General features: G+C 44.6%; 1 long non-coding RNA gene across 1 annotated transcript in view; it reads right to left on the minus strand.

Moving 5' to 3' along the window:
- The window catches only part of LOC121021082 (uncharacterized), a 29,539-nt gene extending 20,732 nt beyond the window's left edge, over nt 1–8,807 (minus strand). Inside the window, exon 1 of the long non-coding RNA XR_005786417.1 lies at nt 8,607–8,807. This is a non-coding gene — a long non-coding RNA (uncharacterized LOC121021082). The remainder of the gene's footprint in view (nt 1–8,606) is intronic.
- Nucleotides 8,808–21,943: the final 13,136 nt, after the last annotated feature.

The following is a 21,943-nucleotide window of genomic DNA, read 5'->3' on the forward strand; positions in this document are numbered from 1 at the left end:
TCCTCATTAAGTTCCATTCCAGGGGGTGGCATTTCTGACCCTGTCCTCCTTAGGGTATGCCTCATTTGAAGTTCACTGTGGACTAATTAGAAACAACCACCCACAGTGTTACACTCTTTAAAAGACAAAGATCTTATAGCCACTGCCCCCAACACCCAGAATTCCCTGTCCCACTACCTACTCCTATGCTCTCTGATTCCTTCGCCCTGTGTGTTCTACCCCGTGGATGAACTATCCCAGAGCAGCTTTCCTGGCTGCTGCTTGGTCCTTATCTACAAAGCTGGAGCATTCCAAGTGTTGAAGGTCTTAAATCAGCAGGTACTCTGAGGCACAGAGCTGGGACAAATCCACTGTTGCAATACTGCCAGACTTTACAGCAGAGAAGGGGAACTCCATGCAAAGTTATCAAGGAAATAGTATGCTGGGGACCAAAGAGCAGGTGTCTCTGGCTCACGCATGTAGGGCAAAAAGAGAGTATTGGGAACTGTAGCAGGAAAAGCAAGCTGGAGGCAAGCTCTAATGGGCATAAATGGAGTTGAAGTAAGCAGAAAAGAAAACCCAGTGAAGCACATTGATAAAGATGAATCAAAGCAAGGAGAGAAGCAGAAGAAAGTGGTGTTCCAGAACCAAAAAGAATTCCAGTAAGTAATGGGCATGAACATAAAACGTAGTTAATAAAGTTATAGTAAATAAAATGGTAGGGTATTGGTAGAAGAGTACATAATGCAGATCAATATAACTGAATAAACAGTCCAGAATCAGGTCCTAATATTTTATAACTGAAATGTGGAATATCAGCTACAAAGTCAATATATGTAAAGCAATTAGAAGAGTGTCTGGTCCAGCAGCACCTGGGTGGCTCAGTCAATCAAGCATCTGACTCTTGGTTTCAGCTCAGGTCACAATCTCATGGTTCATGAGTTCAAGCCCAGTATCAGGCTCCATGCTTGGCAGTGCAGAGCCTGCTTGTGATTCTCTCTCTCTCTCTCTCTCTCTCTCTCTCTCTCTCTCTCTCCTTCTCACCCACACACGTGCATGTGCAGGTGTGTGCTCTCTCTCAAAATAAATAAATAAACTTAAAAAAAAGAAACCCGAGAGAAAAGTGTCCAGTACATAGTAATCAATGAGCATATGTTAGTGGCTATTCTTATTTACCACTTGTTGTTATGGTGGTTGTAATTATTATTAAAAATCAGTGTGGAAAAGAAAGATCCCTTCAAGACGTAGGGTGGTAAAGAGAAGAATAGACAGGAGGAGAGAAGCAGCAAAGAAGGCAATTAAACCGTATGCTGGAAACTAAATAAAAATTTACCAGATGAATAATATCTATAAGCCAAGGGGAAGGAGACTGTGAGACAGTCAGTACCAGAGAGAGGGATTCACTGCTGGCCCAAGGACTGAGAAGAAGTGACAAAATGGAATCAAAAGCACATACAGAGAAATCAGTCTTGAAAGGGAACAGGGCACCTCACACTTCTGAGGCAAAAAGGAGATAAAAAATAAGTGAAGACATAACTATGTCAATGTTCTATAAAGGGGTCCTAGGATGAGCTGCATCAGAATTGGCTGAGGCAAATTCTTGGACTCCACCCCACACCCAGGGAGTCAAAACTTCTAGCCGATGAGGCCCAGCAAACTGCATTTGAATGGTCTGTGATCTACTGCTTTCCTTTCAGAAGAGTGGAATTTAGAATTCATATCCATTGGCCCCTATGGAGAAAGAAAACCAACTCCTTAACCAGCCACAATTATGACTAAGCCGACCAGGTCCCTCAGATGGAGAGGAAAAAAGGTCTTTACACCCTGAGATAAGCTAAAAATAAGGAAGAATATTCTACCTAGAATTAGTCTCTCAAAATCAATGAAGCCTGGAGCCCTTTCCTGTAAAGTTCTAACTCCCTAACATAAAAAAAACTTCTTGATGTCTGCAATGCTAACATCTACAAGCATGAAAATCCTGTGGGGAAACCACTCTTTTTCCACATAAACACACTAAATGTAGCCTTGGCGATTTGTGATTTTTTTTCCTTTCAATGTCTGCAGTGTCATTTATTCAAGGGAACAGTCTTCTCCAGACTGGACTCCTAATGTTTATTCAATTACTCCACCACCTTAACATAGGAAGAGGTGAAGTGATCTAAAAGGAAGATGGGGGAGGGAGGGAGACTTGAAAAAAGCAGAAACAGTGTGAAATACCTGTTGAGGGTCTGACAAAGGGCACCAACCAGGAACCAGAAAACAGACTGCTGGGCAGTTTTCAGAGCTTAGATAAGGCTGCACATCACAAATGTGCAGCAGCAGCTAACACACCATAGTATATGATACCTGCTGACATTCAATAGCCTGGCAGGAGCAGCAGAGAAAATGGAGTTAGGTTAACTGCAGGTTTGGAACTGGCAGGGCAGAGAGATCCTGGGAAGATGGCGGCATAGGAGGACGCTGGGCTCACCGCGCCTCCTGCTGATCACTTAGATTCCACCTACACCTGCCTAAATAACCCAGAAAACCGCCAGAAGATGGTTCTAGCAGAATGGAGTCTCCGGAGCCAAGCGCAGACGAGAGGCCCACAGAAGAGGGGCCCCTCCCGAAGCGGATCTCCGGAGGAAAAGCAAGCTGAACCTGCCCCTCCCACCCCCATGCACCTTGCCGATCCACCCCAGCTAATATGCCAGATCCCCAGCACCACAAGCCTGGCAGTGTGCAAGTAGCCCAGACGGGCCACGCCACCCCACAGTGAATCCCGCCCCTAGGAGAGGGGAAGAGAAGGCACACACCAGTCTGACTGTGGCCCCAGCGGTGGGCTGGGGGCAGACATCAGGTCTGACTGCCGCCACGCCCACCAACGCAAGTTATTCAAGACAGCACAGGGGAAGTGCCCCGCAGTCCCACATCACTCCAGGGACTATCCAAAATGACGAAACGGAAGAATTCCCCTCAGAAAAACGTGCAGGAAATAACAACAGCTAACGAACTGATCAAAAATGATTTAAACAATATAGCAGAAAGTGAATTTAGAATAATAGTCATAAAATTAATCGCTGGGCTTGGAACTGGCAGGGCAGGTGCAAGGGAAAGTGAAGGCTCTAACCATGGACACTTCATGATCCCTAGTGAGGGTTACAGGTATGGGAGGAAAGGAAAGAGCTGTACAGGACCTCTCCTCAGCCCAAACTGCATGTGTGTGACGAGAGGGATAAAGTTACAGCCAAATTTTCCTCTACATTCCAATTACTGTAGTAAAGATGGGCTTGCTAGTAGCCCCAACTTTTTGGGTAAAAGTAAATAACAATATGGAATATACTAGAAGCCATGTATCAGTGTGAGGTCACGTATCCCTTTTTTTACCTCACAACTCTTTGGAGCAGAGATCCTTAAATCAAGGTTTGCAAACTGAGATTTTTATAAATTATCATGAGGCCAAGGACACACAGTCTGCCTGTGATGGAGTTCAGGTCTGAATTCAAGTGTGACTGACCGCAAAACTCACTCTCAATCCATCCGCTAGCCCACACTGACCCCACCAGGACTAGAGAGGCTCCACGTTGTAGAGTGAAGGGAATCAGGATCATCAAAGGGAAACCAGAGTTCTGGTAGAACAAGGGGTTGCAGGGAGTATTCTAAGAAAGAATTAAGAATATAGGGGTATTTTCTGGCAACAAGACTAAAGAAAATGAGAGAAGCATAATGTGGGAAAATTAGCAGCAAGAATAAAGTAACAGGCAAGAAGCAGCTGGTAATAACAAATTGATAGCTGTTAATAACAAATGTGTATCAGACTGCTGGCTGAAGGAGTGTGTTCATGAGGAGGTGGGGGTGGAAGGAATTTAGAGGAAGAAAATGAGCTCAGCCCACTCACTACTGTTATCTGAGACATCTCTCAAAGGGCCCTCTCTAGATAAGGAGGGTCATTGGGGCGCCTGGGTGGCGCAGTCGGTTAAGCGTCTGACTTCAGCCAGGCCACAATCTTGCGGTCCGTGAGTTCGAGCCCCGTGTCGGGCTCTGGGTTGATGGCTCAGAGCCTGGAGCCTGTTTCCGATTCTGTGTCTCCCTCTCTCTCTGCCCCTCGCCCGTTCATGCTCTGTCTCTCTCTGTCCCAAAAATAAATAAACGTTGAAAAAAAAATTTTTTTAATAAAAAAAAAAAAAATAGATAAGGAGGGTCGTCATGCCTGGCAGGAGGGGGCCACTCTTACTGCACCCTTAATCCAATCCTTTCCTTCTGCCCACTTTGGGGAGTGGCCTGGGTGACTTGTCTGCTCCTCTTTGGGATGTTTTCCCATTGCCAAGAACAATCCCAATGCACTATAACATGACAGAGGCCCACAGTCTCAAAAGTGTGATTAGGGATCCAGGCTAGATATAAAATAAAGACTTAAAAAATAGAGATGGGATAAAGAACAGGTGTATTTAAAAAGTGCATACCCTCCCAACCAACAGCTGTACTCCTGCTGTTATACCTTAAAGGAATATCCAACATTTATGTAAAACTTACTATATGCTAAAAGCCACTATATATAATCCTCTTGATAACCCTTACTATATAACCCATGAGAGAAAGAATTCCATATTCCCAATTTACTGATGAGCACAGAGATTAAGTAGTTTGCTACAGTCACAATAGCTAGCCATTTTTATTTATTTATCTTGAGAGAGAAAGAGAGAGAGAAAGTGCATGAGTGCAGGAGAGGCAGAAGACAGGAAGAAAGAGAGAGAATCCCAAGCAGACTCTGTGCTGTCAGCGCAGAGCCCAATGTGGGGCTTGAACTCCTGAACCTCAAGATCATGACCTGAGCCAAAAACAAGAGTCGTACACTTAACCAGCTGAGGATCCAGGTGCTGAGAATCTACAAAAGCTAACATCTAAACCACAACAGTGTGACTCTATAAAGTTTTTGTTCTTTTTCTTTAATGTTTATTTATTTATTTTGAGAGAGAGAGAGGGAGAATCCCAAGCAGGCTCCATGCTGTCAGTGCAGAGCCCAACATGGGGCTTAAACCCACGAACTGTGAGATCATGACCTGAGCCAAAATCAAGAGTCATATGCTTAACTGAGCCACCCAGGAACCCCTCTAAAGTTTTTGTTCTTAACTCATGGCACCAAAGATGGCTATGTGATCTGTCCCCTGTCCAGAGGTGCCCAGAGGGAGCAAGTCCAAGAAACTCAATCCATACACCCTTAACAATCCATGCATCCTGAACAGAAAGCTACATCCACCCAAGAACTCTTCTCTTCACTCAGGCCCTTCCGTTTGCCAAGCTGTATGCTCAGAGGACTAGGTCCATGCAAAGAGGAAGCCTTTCAGATGCACATAGAGGTCCCGTACAGCCACAGCACTGCACTGACTGTCCTGTGCAGGAAGCTATTTACAAGGGTGTTAATGCAGCACTCTTTGTGCTGATGAAGTTGGAAAATGGACAAATAAATCGCGCTCTATTCTTACATTGGGATGCTATGGAACACTCAGAAGGAATGGACTATTTGTTATGTATCTGTAGATTTTTCAAAAACATAACATTGAGTGAAAATCAAGTTGCAACTTATGTACAGGAACAAAAAACAATATTACATTTTATACATATACACACACATTCACTCAATTCACGAGATGGTTGTTTCTGAGGAGGAGGGCAGATTAGAAGCTGGGAGGAAGGATGCCTGGGTGGCTCAGTCAGTGGGCGTCCGACTTCGGCTCAGGTCATGATCTCGCGGTCCATGGGTTCGAGCCCCGCATCGGGCTCTGTGCTGACAGCTCAGAGCCTGGAGCCTGTTTCGGATTCTGTGTCTCCCTCTTTCTCTGACCCTCCTCTGTTCATGTGCTCTCTCTGTCTCAAAAATAAATAAATGTTTAAAAAAAAAAAAAGAAGAAGCTGGGAGGAGATTCCCCAGGAAAGACTTAAATGTACCTTTATTGTTATATTCATTCGAATAAGACTTGAAGCAAATATGACATAATGCTTATTAGTATCAATTCTAGGAGGCAAGTATGCAATTGCTCAAAATAAAAATACAGACCACTTTTTAAGAACAGGCTTAGTGGGAACCTGGGAGTCACAGCTAGAAAGCTGTGCTGTGAGGGGCACCTGGGTGGCGCAGTCAGTTAAGCCTCGGACTCAATTTCAGCTCAGGTCACGATCTCACAGTTTGTGAGAATTGAGCCCCACATTGGGCTCTGTGCTGACAGCGCAGGGCCTGCTTGGAATTGTCTCTCTCTGCTCCTCCCGCATTTGTGTGTGTGTGTGTGTGTGTGTGTGTGTGTGTGTGTGTGTGCATATGCATGCTCTCTCTCGCAACAAATAAATAAATGTTTTTAAAAAAGAAAGCTGTGCTTTGAGATCAATAATTGGAACTTCACGGTTCATGGCTTCAGAGATGGAACGATTATGGGTGGTGACAAGGTCTGAGGTGTGGCCATTTCAATGGGTGGCTAAAGCTGAGTGGAGGTGGGAATCGATGGGGTATAAGAAACAAAGGATTCAGATGTGTCACCAATGTGGAAGTTTTCCAGAATGATGACAAAAGCCAGGGAGGCAAGAGAGAGGTGCCAACATTCTCATTGAATATGGTTATAGGGCAAGAAGATTACTTGAGCCAACAATGAGGATGGTTAGAGGGCGGAGTGTATGTGTATGAGTGGAGGTGTGGCTGTTGAAAGAAGCCACACAAGGAGCAGAAAGCCCAGGCCACGCACAGTGGAGAGAGAGGGGTACACCCACGGGAACAGCTGGACAGCAGGGTCATTCAGGAAAAGCCCGGTTTCAGTCAGGTGAGGAGATAGTTACCTCACAAATCCCACTGAAATTCTAAGGGTATAATTCCATGATCCAAAACTCTAGCTTCAATTAAAGAGGAGTGGTGGGTCCTACCAGCAACCAATAAGCAGAGAACTGGAGACATGGTGTGTTAGACATGAAGCTGCCGAGCACACCAAGGAGGAGGGGACGCTGAAGGAAATCATCACAAAGTCGAAGCCCAGATGCTCAGTCAGGAAACGGGGTCAATGCTGAGTGACTGAAAGGACCTGAGGGAGCAGGCAGAGCGATCCCAGAACACTGCAGGTAAAGAGCTGACAGACTGGGAAACAACCATGACCCTGAAAATCGCTCTGGGGAAGTGTCAAGGAACGAATGGAGACAGGCCACCTAAGAAGAAACGTGTGATTTAGAGTCCAGAATGGACACATACAACAGCGGAAAATCAATATGCAAGACTTAAATCCTCCTGGAGATAGAATTGGAAAAGTGACTGGACCAGGGTGGTGAAGAGGAAGACAGGCAAGAACCCAGGAAGGGGACAGGGGTCGCTAGACTTCCACAAATGCCCTCTCAGGCCACTTTTAGGCTAAGGCAAACTTGGGAGGCTGAGTTTCTCCAATACTTATGCCAAGACATGCCTTCATATCACCAGAGCGCCTCCCTATAGGGCACAAAGTTCCCGTGGAGACACTAAGACAGGGAGGCCCATGTCCTCTCAGCTCTGGCGTGCCCACACCTGCAAAGTGGACTGTTCATTGATATTGGAAACATTCACTTACAGAGAATGTGCTATAAAGATGGCCAGCCATGCTGATCAAGGCCTTATTCAGAAAATACATCAATCCCTCTCTGACACACAAAAAATCACCATCCCTCACACTCAGTCTGGGCAAAGGAAGAGCTAAGTCTCACACACTATATCCTACTCTTTATTTCTTCTCCAAACTCCCCTCCATTTGTGTTCAGGTGATCTTTTTTCTATTCTAGACAGAAGCAAGATAGAAAAAAACACAGGTTCTGTCCCATACCATCGTCTCACACCTGCTAGCTGCCTTTGGCATTTAGAAGGGAAGAATGAACATCTGCACCCACTGGCCCCTTGGTTTGGACTGACAGGCCCCAGGGGACACCTGTGGGAAGCCCAGAAGGTCCAGGAAAGACTTCGTCAATACCGCACAGATCTGCCACCATTGCCTCTGTAGCTCTAAAATGTTTAACTTCCCAGTATCTCAAAATTCAGTAAAAGAAAAATCACTCTAAAGTATAAAATAATTGATTATCAAACCCACTGTTGCTCTGTTTGTCAGAGGGAGGTGGTGAGAATACTAAGTGCCTGAAATGGTGGGGCACAGGGGGAGAAAGGCACTTTTTATAGGTAAAAAAAGTTTGGTAAATTCTGGTTTATATACACAATGGAATACTACTTGGCAATGAGAAAGAATGAAATATGGCCTTTTGTAGCAACATGGATGGAACTGGAAAGTGTTATGCTAAGTGAAATAAGTCACACAGAGAAAAACAGATACCATATGTTTTCACTCTTAGGTGGATCCTGAGAAACTAAACAGAAGACCATGGGGGAGGGGAAGGGAAAAAAAAGTTAGAGAGGGAGGGAACCAAACCTAAGAGACTCATAAAAACTGGGAATAAACTGAGGGTTGATGGGGGGTGGGAGGGAGGGGAAAGTCGGTGATGGGCATTGAGGAGGGCACCTGTTGGGATGAGTACTGGGTGTTGTATGGAAACCAATTTGACAATAAATTTCATATTAAAAAAATAATAATATAAAATAAAATTTTGTATTTCCAAAAAAAAAAAAAGTTTGGTAAAATCTCAAAACCCTCTGGTCCTACCTCTGCACCACCAGGGCTCCTGGAATGAAACTTCCGGTTGTGTTGATTGAGCAGAGACAGAGTCACAGTGAGGAAGGAGGGGATAAGAGTGTAAAGGAGGGCTTGGGCAAGCACCAACCACCACAGTCATCATTGGCCTGGCTTCAGACACGGCTGCCTTCTCCCCCTACAAAGCAAAACCAGAGGAGAAGCAGAGTTCTTTTAGATTTCTGTGCAGCTCCGCACATAGAGAGCTGAGTGGTGGCACATCCTTCATTGTGTCAGGGAGTTCATGTGCACATTCTATCTGAAACAATCACATCCAGACCTGGTACCTCTCTCTATGGCCACCACCTCTCCTGCAGAAACTCCATCCTCAACAAATCCCAACCTCCCTTCACTACATCCTTGGTCACATTTTGCAAAGGTCATTCCCTGAGGAAATGTGACTGCCTGTTTCAGATCAACAGTTCAAAATAGCAATAGAACATAAGTTATCTCAATGGCCCATTGAATAATAATAGTTCATAGTACCTATATCTTATTGATCATTTACTACACACTAGCACTGCTCTAAGAAATTTGTCACAATAATTCTGTGAGATATTATTCTTACCTGTATTTTGCAGATCAGAAAACAGAGCCAGAGAGAGCTTAAGCCCCTTTCCCAAAGACACACAGCTAGTAAGCAGCAGAACCAAGATCTGAGCCCGGCAATCTAACATGATTATTAACAACTAATACTATTATTAATACTATTATTAACCACTATGTAATTCTGCCCCTTGGAAAAGATCAGCATAGTTAATATCATAGTTAGAAATATGTAATTTGCAATTTGCCAGCAGCCCTGCTTCCCATGATTTCTAACTCCTTTTCCCTTGATGTTTACATTCGATGTTTTCAGCCTTCACATCTAAAACCCAACAGGGTACGTTGTGTTATCTTGTCATAACAGAGTATAAAACAAGGCCTCAGCAGGAGTACAGCCCATGTAAACTTCAGGAGCAGTTTCTGTGTTCATGTCCACATCAAGGTTGACTCCAAGATCTCTACTGTGCAGGCCAGCCAGATGGTGTTAGCACTAACAGAAGTCAAGTAGCCAGAAGGTAAAGCACAGTTAGAGAAACAGATATTTAGTTTACACTGTTCATTCAGTCAACAAATATTTCAAGAGCCTTTAGTAGCTACTGTGTTGCATTCTAGATACAACAGAGAACCAGACGGAGTCCTTGCCATTTGGCAGCAATTTTAGGACACTCTAGAGGAAACTGAGAATAAACAAGCAAACAGAAACAAAAAGGATACCATGGGGGCACCTGGGTGGCTCAGTCAGTTAAGCTGCTGACTCTTGATTTCGGCTCAAATCATGATCTCATGGTTTGTAAGTTTGAGCCCCGTATCGGGCTTTGCGCTCACAGTGCAGAGCCTGCTTCAGATCCTCTGTCTCTCTCTTCCTGCCCCTCTCAAAAATAAATAAACGTTAAAAAAAATTTTTTTAATAAAAAAAAAAAAGAAACAGGACACTATGACAAAATAACCAAGGGAATCTCTTTTATATGGAGCATTCAGGAATGTAGTAAATTTGAGATGCTCAAAGATAGGCAGGTGGATATACAGGTCCTAATGACATGTTGTCCTTAATGTCTTTCCGCCAGCTTCCCAGGAGCTTTATTTAAGAACAGTTTAAGATTCTGTAATGCAAACTTCTTGACCTGGTGTTCCAGGCCCTGCTCCAACCCCGCCCTGCCTATCTACAAGCTTCCCACAGCACTCCAAAACACACCCTCTCTGTTCTACTCAGGCTAATCTCGCATTATCCCACAACACCCCACGTTCACCCCCACACTGTTCTCTCCCCTACACCTATTAATTCTACCCATCCTTCAACACCAGGCTTCCTCATTCTTATCCACTGCAAGCTTACCAAGCTTGTCTCCCCTCTAAACTACTAGCTGTCAACTACCTAAATACAGCTTTCTGTCCTTCTCTGCTGCTTCACAGGCACCATAACCCAGGACTTTAACACCAGGTACCACAATCTCCTCTCAGTAAATGTGGCCAGGAAGGCGACTCAGGTTCTCAGGGCCAGAGGCTGAGAGAGGTGACTGGCACAAAAAGGCAGCCAAAGGAGACCAAGCAGAATGCCCAAGGAGCACAGTTTCCAAGGAGGAAGACACAGAGTGTCCAATCAAGTGGAGAGATCTCAACAATTGTGAATATAGGTGACAGAGACGGTTCTAAGGGGAATGAAGAATGAATCCAGGTGGGGCATCTAACCAAAGCCTAGGAGACAAAGCATAAGCCTTGTCTCATAGATGGGTCCGACACAGAGTAGAAGGAGTGACCTGGGGATACACAGGGGCACCGTGTACCAACTAGCAGCAAAACGAATCTAGGGAGAGTCCAGGAACCTAGAAACTAACGATGAGTGACCAAGTTTGAGGACTGATTCAACTCCAAGCTGTAGGTAGAGATCATCAGTGGACTTGTTTAGGGGAAGTAGGGAAAGTAGATCAAAGAAATGAAGACCCAAATGTTTACGGATAGATTATTGGTCCCTTAGGTGCAGGGGCTATGCTCATTTCTTGCCTCCACAGCACTCAGCAAAAGAAATATTTACTCGTTACATTAAAAAAAAAAAAAAAAAGACCACGGGCAGTGTTAGTATTACCCAACGGGGGAAATACACCAGCTCACCTGAGTCACTCTTAAGCAGGCTGTGTAGTGGCAGCTTTACAAGAAGGTACCATCACCTGGCAAACACAGAGTGGTAACATGATCCAGTACATGAACATGGGGCTAGGAATGAGGTGGTAAAGCTATGCCAACTTTGCCGGTAACCTCCCATAAGACCTTAAACAAGTCCTTTCACTTCTCTGAGCCTCACTTACGTCATCTATAAAAGGGTACCTAATGTAACTGCTGCAAATTTTTCATAGTCTCTAGAACACTCTTTCCCCAGCTCTTGCTTGGCTAATTTCATTTCTTTTGAAACTTTGCTCAAATTTTGCTTTCCTAATGAGGCCTATTAGCCATCCTCTGAACTGCCCACCCCAACCCCCATATCCCCACACACTCAGGTTTATACTTTTCTTTTTCACAAAGCTTCTAACAAACTATATAATTTATTTACTCATTATCCTTATTGCTGCTGGCTAGAATGTAAGCTCTGTGAGGGCAAGGACCTTTGTTCTAATTCACTGATGCACATCAAGTCTCTGAATAGCATTTGGAACAGAGTAGGCATTCAATAAATATCTGCTGAATGACTATATGAATGAATCTAATAAAGGCCAAAACCTTGTGAAAGAAAAAGACCAGAATAATAAATCATTTATATTCTCCCTGAAGCCAGGGGCTCCTACCCATACCTTCATTCAACCCTATACCCCCACCCCCACATCCTGTACCAGAGTGTGAGGCAGATGTTAGGACCTAAAAGTGCAAATACACCCATGGTGCTCTGGGGCCACCTGCTGGCAACTCTATTTATTGGTAAATGGAATTGCCGGGAATCTCTCCCTTCAGTAGTGAGGACTGCCACACTACACATAAACGGGAGGAAGGAGAATAGAGTGGAAGTCAAGGAGTTTCCCAAAGCTCCTGGAAGAGAATTAAAATCGTCTCTGAACATGTAACAGTGTTTCCTAGAACTCCTTTTCCACCTACAGTAATAACAGTAACACCATGCACTTCTGGCATTATTTCATTAATCAGTCTTTTGATGCTGGCATGGTTGTCACGATTCTATACATAAAGAAAGTTTCCTTTCAAAATAAATGTTTTCAAGAGGCGCCCAGCTGCCTCAGTCCACACATAGAGCCTGGGACTCTTGACCTCACGGTTGTGAGCTCAAGCCCCACACTGGATGTGGAGCCTATTTAAAACAAATAAATTTAAAAATAAAAATAAACATAAACAGGAGCGCCTGGGTGGTACAGTCAGTTAGGCATCTGACCTCCACCCAGGTCAGATCTCACAGTTTGTGGGTTCTAGCCCCATATACAGAGCCTGGAGACTGCTTTGATCCTGTGTCTCCCTCTCTCTCTCCCTCTGCCCCTCTCTGCTTGCACGCTCTCTCAAAAATAAACAACTAAAAAAATAAAAATAAACAAATAGGGGCACCTGACTCTTGATTTCTGCTCGTCATGGTCCCAGGGTCATAGGATCGAGCCAAGAGTCTGTGGGGCCTGCTTGGGATTCTCTCTCTCTCTTCATCTGCCCCTGCCCTTCTGGCACACTGGCTCATTCTGTCTAGAAAAAGAACATAAATAAAATAAAGTCATTTTTTTAAAATAAACAAATACTTCCAACTAAGTAAATCAGCGAAGCCATTCACATTAGAATATTCATAGGTGACATCAGGACAAGGTGCGCACGGGAGGCTTTGGGAGTGTTCGCGCACACGCGCTGGACAGCGTGACAGCACCACGGAGCACCCACGAAATGTGAGGGTCCTCAGCAACCCGATGGTGCTCCCCAAGCCGGCCGGGGGTCTCCACTTGGTTCTGAGCAGCTAAGAACCCGAGGCCGCTGCCCCGGAACCGCCTCCCGGGCCCCTGCGCTCCCACCGCCCTTCCCGACTGAGGGGGCGGAAGACAGACCGCTCTTGCCCGGAAGCACAGCCCTCGACCCCCCGCGCGCCCCGGCCAGGACCCGTGACCGGCCGGCTCCAGGCGCCACCCCGACGCGCCTCCCGGAGGGCCCTCGTGCAGCCCCGCCCTTACCTCCGCGGGCAGGTACTTGGCTCGGGCCCCGGCAGCACACCCCCCCCCCCCCCGCCACCGCGGGTGACACCCCCGCCTTTCCAAGCCCGGCCGCGCGCCTCCGCTTGCGGTCGAGCACCTGGGGCCTCTGGGACGGCGGGCGCTGACGCCTCCTGGTGGCCGGTGGGAGCCTCGGCGCCTTCCCTGCAGCCCTGGCTGGTATGCTCCTTCCCAAAAGACGTGTGCAAAATGGGGGGCTTGTAGGTGCTACGTGCACTTTTAATAGTGTTTGAGTTATTCTTACCCGTGCTAGAAAAAACTGCAACTAGTGCAACTAACACCATTTGTCTCAAATAGAATTTTAGTATAAGGCTAAGATGTGTGTATGTGTATGTGTGTGTGTGTGTTTACAAAATCTGATTTTATTTTTATGATCTTAGAGATGAAATAATCCAGGCATAAATAAAGGGGTACGTGCTATCTCTGGCAATGGAACGGTCCTGCTTAGTAGCTTTATTTTTTTAAGTGTTTTTTTAATTCATTAGTTAACAATGTTATATTAGCTTCAGGTGTAAATTAGTGATTCCACATTTCCATACATCACCCAGTGCTCATCACAAGTGCACTCCTTAATCCTCATCACCTAGTTCCCCCATCCCTCCACCCCCTCCCCATCCCCTCTGGTAACCATCACTTTGTTCTCTATTAAGTCTGTTTCTTGCTTTGTCTCTCTCTTATTTTTTTCCCCTTACTTGTTTGTTTCTTAAATTCCACATGACTGAAATAATATACTATTTGTCTTTCTCTGACTGACATATTTCACTTAGCATTATGTTCTCTAGCTCCATCCATGTTATAAAAAGGGAGTAAACATTGTTTTAAAGAAAATATTAAATAAATGATACAGAGATACTGCAAAAAATCATGAAAGGGATACTCAAATAACTAATATCAGGGAAAATGACCAGCCCAACAAGGACAATCAAGGGAATACGTGTAATAATTACTGTTATGTGTCAACTTACAGGGTGTTTTTGGATGAAATTAATATTTTTTAAAAATTTTAATGTTTATTTTTGAGAGAGAGAGAGAGTGGGAGTGGGAGAGGAGCAGAGAGACAGAGACACAGAATCTGAAGCAGGCTCCAGGCTCTGAGCTGATGGCACAGATCAGGACACTGGGCTTGAACTCACAAGCAGTGAGATCGTGACCTGAGCCAAAGTCAGAGACTTAAGAGCCACCCAGGCTCCCTGGATGAAATTAATATTTAAATGAATGAACTGAGTGAGGTGCATCTCATCCAATCAGTTGAAGGTCTGAACAGAAGAAAAAGACCCACTGCCCTGAACAAGAGGGAATTCTCCAGCAGATTGCCTTTAGACTCCATCTCCACTATTGGCTCCCATGGGTCTCCTGCCTGCTGGTTCACAATGCAGATTTTGAAATTGCCATAATCATATGAGCCAGTCCCATATAATAAATATATACACTATATATAGTGTATTTCTGTTGTTTCTCTGGAGAACCCTAGTATTAAAGTAGGTGATCTCAAATAGTCCTTCTTGCTCTGACTCTTGGTGAAGCTGTAAGGATGTAAGGAGATCAGCAGGACAGAGAGGGCTTGACTCCAACAACTGATGCTCCAAAGTGCTAAAGGGGTCACCCTATCCTCTGTTTACGGGGCCCACCTACTCTGGCTTCACTGCTACTGTCCTCCTTCCCCTTCCTACTCCTACTGCTCCCTCTTTCTGGAGGAGAACAGCATAGTGAGATGTAGATGGAGCTCTGGACCCAAGTCAGGATGTCTGGTGTCCTGGCTCATCTCCCTCACAAGCTTGCAACAGTCACTTATCAAAATCCTTTCCCCTCCCTGGAATTCTGTGGCACCTATACAATGATGCAATGTATCTGTGCAATCTGATATTTAAGGTTTCTTCTGGATGTGAGCACCTTTTCCCCACTCCTGGTCTCTTTCCACCCTTTTTTTCTCTTTACCCCTGAGACGGTAGAGGGACTGGTTGGAAAATTTTTGTAAGAACAATTGGCTCATGTCTGCCCTGCTTCTGTTTGGGAACTACAGGTGCTCCAGGCCATAACAGGACCTATACTTGTGCAGGGATGTGTGCCCCACTCCAAGGTTGCCACTGGGTGGGCAAATATGACTAATTCTGAGGTCTAGTATGAGCGAGCCCTAGCTAGCAGACCTAGAGCCACTGCCTATAATCTAATCACTATCAGAAAAAAAGGTGGCATTTTCACTACTGTATTTTTGGTTTAAGGTTTAATTTTTAATCCTGTTCAGAACAAGAGCAGGGGGCGGGGGGAACACTCTTTCTTGAAATGCCTTTGAAGAACCAAACAATTCCTCGTAGCCCCTTCTAGAACTTCCATTCACTAAGCAGTGAAAACATCTAATGAATAAATTCACATCAGTGAGTTACTGTAACCCTTCATAGGTTGTCTACACCTTTAAAAGAACTACAAAAACAATATACAATGCAGAAAAGACAGTCTCTTCAACAAATGGTGTTGGGAAAACTGGACAGCAACATGCAAAAGAATGAAACTGGACCACTTTCTTACACCATACACAAAACTAAACTCAAATGGGTTATTGACCTAAATGTGAGACCTGAAACCATAAAAATCCCAGAAGAAAACATAGGCAGTAGTTTCTTTGACATCGACCATAGAAATATTTTTCTACATATGTCTCCTAAGGCAAGGGAAACAAAAGCAAAATTAAACTACTGGGACTACACCAAAATAAAAAGCTTTTGCACAGTGAAGGAAACCATCAAAAAACCAAGAAGGCAAGCTACTAAATGGAAGAAGATGTTTGCAAATGATATATCTGATAAGAGGTTAATATCCAAAATATATAAAGGACTTAAGCAACTCTACACCAAAAAAAAGAAAATCCAAGTAAAAAACGGACAGAGGACCTGAATAGACTTTTTTCCAACGAAGACATACAGATGGCCAACAGATAACATGAAAAGATGTTCCACATCAGAGAAATGCAAAACCACAATGAGATATCACTTTATACCTGTCAGAATGGATACAGTCAAAAGCGCAAGAAATAACAAATGTTGGCAAGGATGTGAAGGAATCACAACAATGTGCATTGTTGGTGAGAATGCAAGCTGGTGCAGCCACTTTAGAAAACAGTATGGAGGTTCCTCAAAAAGGTTAAAGAAAACGAAGACACTAATTTGCAAAGATATATACACCCCAATATTTATTGTAGCATTATTTACAATAGCCAAAATATGGAACAAACCTAAGTATCCATCCATAGATGAATGGATAAAGAAGATGTGGTGTATATCTACAATGGAATATTATTCAACCTTAGAACGAGATCATGCTTTTCGCAACAACATGGATAGAGCTAGAGAGTACAATGCTAAGTGACATAAGTCAGCGGAAAACAAATATCATGATTTCACTTACATGTGGAATTTGAGAAACAAATGAACAAAGAAAAAAAGAGACAAACAAAAAAACAGACTCATATACAGAAAACAAACGCATGGTTGCCACAGGGGAGGTCGGTGGGGAATGGGTAACATTGATAAAGGGGATTAAGAGTACACTTTCTGTGATGAGCACTGAGTAATGTACAGAATTGTTGAAAAATATATACTGTTCACCTGAGAGTAATATAACACTATGTTAATTACACTTGAATAAAAAAGGTGATTTTAGGGGCACCTGGGTGGCTCAGTCAGTTAAGCATCCGACTTCAGCTCAGGTCATGATCTCACGGTTTGCGAGTTCGAGCCCCGCGTTGGGTTCTGTGCTGACAGCCCGGAGTCTGGAGCCTGCTTCGGATTGTATCTCCATCTCTCTCTGTCCCTTCCCCGCTCATGCTCTGTCTCCCTCAAATATAAATAAAACGTTAAAAAAATTTTTTAATAATTTTAAAACATTCCAAAAAATCACTATAAGAAACCCTGACAAAGGGCAGTACTTGATAGTAAATATACAACTCTACCCCCAGAGTTCCTCAAGTAATAAACATATATATCATTCAGTCAACAATTGTTTATTAAAAGTTAAAAGTAGAGATTATGGGGGCACCTGGGTGGCTCAGTTGGTTGAATGTACGACTTTGGCTCAGGTCATGATCTCATGGTTCGTGGGTTCGAGCCATGTCAGGATCTGTGCTGACAGCTCAGAGTCTGGAGCCTGCTTGAGATTCTGTGTCTCCCTCTCTCTCTTTCTGCCCCTCCCCAGCTCATGCTCTCTCAATCTCTCTCTCTCTCAAAAATAAATAAACTCCAAAAAAATTTTTTAAGTAGAGATTGTGAAGTTAAAACAGTCTGGGTTCAAACCCTGTCTCTTTCCCTAGCTCTGTGACCTTGGTTGGGTAAGTTATATCCCTTCTCTCTGCCTCAGTTTTTTCATCTATAAAAGGGGATAATAGTGGGACTGTGAAAGACACTTGGTAAGCATGATAAAACTTCAGCTACCTTTTACACTCTTTGTTAGTCCTAGATCCACAAGCATTTTACCTCTGGAATAAAATCTATGGAACTAAGAAAGGAAATCATTGCAATCAGATTGTAGGAATAGTAAAAATTAAACCAAATCTGAACATTTGTGCTCGTAACAAGGATAGATTTCTAGACAAACTTGACTTAGAAAATAGTCCCATCTTCCCAGGATGAACCCCTCAAATTGAATAACTTAGCCTTCAAACCCAGGAAGTGTTTGGGGGCACCTGAGACACACCTGAACAACCTACAGGGCTTTGCTCTGATAATACTGACTTTAATGCCTTCAAACTGCCACCAGGTGTCTACAGACACTCACACTTTCCCTGTTTGGCTCCAGGGTCAACAAATGTGGATGTAGGAACAGAGCAAGTAACTAACCCAAGGACACAAGGTTTGTCCATTGTGGGCTCTGCCCTAGAGCCTAGGTTTGGGTGGCTGGGTAGTGCTTTGGCCCCAGTTCCAAAGTGTTCCAGGGCTAGGAAGGAGAAACAGATTGCAAAGAAAGAATCATATGATTCAATCAAGTCACATATCCTTCTATCTCTTCACAGAATAATACTTAAGTCATCCCAACCAAAGAAGAATCCTCTAGTCTACCAGAAAAGAGATTTAATCGCCCCTCTGTTTATAGCAGCACTTTCAACAATACCCAAATTATAGAAAGAGCCTAAATGTCCATCAACTGATGAATAAAGAAGTTGTGGTTTATATACACAATGGAATACTACTTGGCAATGAGAAAGAATGAAATATGGCCTTTTGTAGCAACGTGGATAGAACTGTAGAGTGTTATGCTAAGTGAAAGAAGTCATACAGAGAAAGACAGATACCATATGTTTTCACTCTTAGGTGGATCCTGAGAAACTTAACAGAAGACCATGGGGGAGGGGAAGGGGAAAAAAAAGTTACAGAGAGGGAAGGAGGCAAACCATGAGAGACTCTTAAAAACTGAGAATAAACTGAGGGTTGATGGGGGGTGGGAAGGAGGGGAAAGTCGGTGATGAGCATTGAAGAGGGCACCTGTTGGGATGAGCACTAGGTGTTGTATGGAAACCAATTTGACAATAAATTTCATATTATAAATAAATAAATAAATAAATAAATAAATAAATAAATGCCCCTCTGTTTTCCTGAGCCTCTAGCCCAGGCTCTGACACTTCTCACAGCTGAGAAGTTATTCTTGGCTGTGCCTTCAGATACCTTCATGTCAGCACTGAAATGTCCAGCTTGCATTTGTCTGTCTCCTGTGAGCCCAGGAGCACATTAGCATTGTTCAGTGTGGAGCAGGGATCCCCCACTACAAACTTCTATCTCTCTTTCCCCTGTTAATTCTAGCTGTTGACAAACCTAGAGGTAGATATATACTGTTTTCCTCTGTAAACCCTTCATATCTGTAGCTCAGGGGCCATTGTAGCCATCTAGCATGTTCCGGCTTCACCACATCTATTTTATGTGTTTGTCCTGTTTATACAAATACACCACCACCACCACCAGATCCTAAGTCCCTTGGCTTTCTATTATTCCCAGCACCACACAAGGTAACTTACATGTAGTGATGATGTTCAGTGAATGTTTGTTGAATTGGTCCCAAATGCTGACAAACTTGAGAGATTTGTGTGAATTCTAGATGTGGGATTTTATGTTCATGTGGGATGGTTGCCGCTCTACCCTAAGGAATGGCTTCTCTGGAAAATGGCAGACATCTCCCCAACAGCAACAGTCGTTCTGTTTGGAGACCCATATGGGTGGTATGATGTCTGATATGGCAGCATGACATGGGATGAGGCGCCGGCTGGGAAAATCTGAGTAGGCCAGTGGTCACAGGTACACAGACCCTCCATGGCCTAGGTGCCCCTGACTCTCTACAGCTGCCCCAGGGATGACGAGCTGCCTTTCTCACTTCTTCTCTCCCCTCCTTCTGTCTCCTCATCTCTCCATTCTTGCCATCCTTTTTCATTTCCTCTCCTTTTCCACCTCCCTGCATTGCAGAAACAACATCAGAGCTCCATTCCTAAGACTCAGAGCCCTGACTAGAGGGCCTCCAATGACCAGCTCAATGGCAGCTCAAGTACAGCTCAAATGCAGGGGCATTTGGAGTCACCTGTCCTAAAGTGTTCTGCACCAGGGAGGACTCCAATAGAAAACCCTTTACTACTTCCTATACCCCCATCTAGCATTCCCTGTATATGTTGTTCAATCAGTCACTTGCCGCCCCCCTGCCCCTGCCCAGGTGCTGGCTTTCTTTCACTAAACCCTCCGAATAGAGCTGATCTATGAGAGCCCACCCTGCCACGTGCAGGCCAGTCCACTAGCTGGGGTCCCCCAATTCCTATAGAGAGCACTCAGAGGACCATCAGGCCCACTGTAGGAGCTCAGGACATGCCTACTCCACACCCAGGGATCAGTGGCAGTATGGCTGCTTCACCACCAGTCAGGAAGAAGCAAGCATCCAAGCCCAAGGTAGGCTCACACCCAGGAGCACTCAGTCTTGTGGTTCTGCTGTCCTGATCCCAACTCAGCACTTTTCCACTAAGCCCTGAGCAAGGTGCTGGACCATGCTCTATGCTAGGAGAACTGACACACATCCTATCCCGACTAGGGATCCAATTAACCTGGTGCCAACTGTGCCAGTTCAGTGCCACCTCACCCCTACCCAGGAGCTCTATCCCCTCCACGCCCTCATAGCTTGGACCTTGATCTGAGATCTACTCTCATCCCATGCACTCCCTACAAATGGTCTCTTGGGACCTGGTGAGAAACTGAGCTTTCATTGATTTCGTTTCATTTCTGGTCATAATTGTAGGAGATGAAAACTGGCAGAAAAGGAAGACCACAAGGTTGTGGTCCAGAGGGAGGCATGTTGGAAATGCCAGATTCCAGAGCAGATTCCATGAGTTCATGCTGCTGATTAGTGTGGAGGAATGGGTACCCCTCCCAGACTCCGGATGCACTGCCAAGACCATGTCGGTCACATCTTAGAGCCAGGACTCACAGTCAAACAGGACCAATGCACTCCTTATTCCTTCCCACTCTCAGCTGTTTTGCACATGAAATAACTAAGGAACACATATGCAAAGTGACTAGCCAAAGCCCCACAGCTCATTGATGAAAGAGTCAGGATGTGAGCCCAGTTTTTCTGACTCTTATTAAAAGCCTGTTTCCATAACAAGAAACTACAAATTCAAATCTAATGTTGAACTTATGGCAGCTCTCAGCTGGGTTCAGGCCAGCCAGAAAGCTGCAAAGCTAACATGCAAAGTAGCAGCCACCCCTGGGGAATCATCTGAAGTGCACTCCACTGGGAGGCCGATGGCTAAGAAGCCAGCTCATGGGTGCACCCTGGAGTCTCAAGGTGCCAGGAGTCTGATCCACATGGACCACATGCAGATTACCTGACTGAGGAGCCAAATGACAATAGTCATGTATATTGATGAGACACCAGGCCTTATCCTCAGGCCAGGCACCAGGACATGCTTATCACGTGTACAAGACCACTAAGGAGTCTGATACCACATATCACAAGTTTACAGGAGACAGGGAGTCAGGACAGAAAATATTTTCACCTTGAGAGGGATTTTAAGTTTTTATTTATTTATTTTTGAGAGAGAGAGAGAGCAGGGGAGGGGCAGACAGAAAGGGACAGAGAGAATCCCAAGCAGGCTCTGTACTGTCAGTGCAGAGCCTGATGAGGGGCTCGAACTCACAAACTGTGATATCATGATCTGAGCTGAAACTGAGTCAGATGCTTAACCGACTGAGCCACCCAGGCACCCCGAGAGGAATTCTAAATTAAAAAACAGAATGCTTTTTCCCAGAATACTGGTAAAGGAAATCTAATAATTCAAACTTCTTCCACTCTGCTTTTTTGTTGTTGTTTAAACAGCATAGTAACCTCTTTGTTGGCCTTTGTTACTCCAACATCCCTCAGCACCAAGCTCACAACTTCTTATGAGATAATTCCCAAGCCCACAGAATAATATGCATTGATTTCACTTCAGGGTGGTTGTTTTCAGGTGCTTCCTTACAGAGGCACTGCAAACTTGCTCAACTGTCCCCACAGCAGAGCCGAATAAATTCCTTCCAGGAAAGCTTTTGGTGGAACAAGCAGCTGACCTCACCCCGTAACTTGTGACTTCAGGTT

This window comes from Herpailurus yagouaroundi, unplaced genomic scaffold, assembly GCF_014898765.1.
Source record: "Herpailurus yagouaroundi ecotype Mexico unplaced genomic scaffold, PumYag 254, whole genome shotgun sequence".
Classification (NCBI taxonomy): Eukaryota; Metazoa; Chordata; class Mammalia; order Carnivora; family Felidae; genus Herpailurus; species Herpailurus yagouaroundi.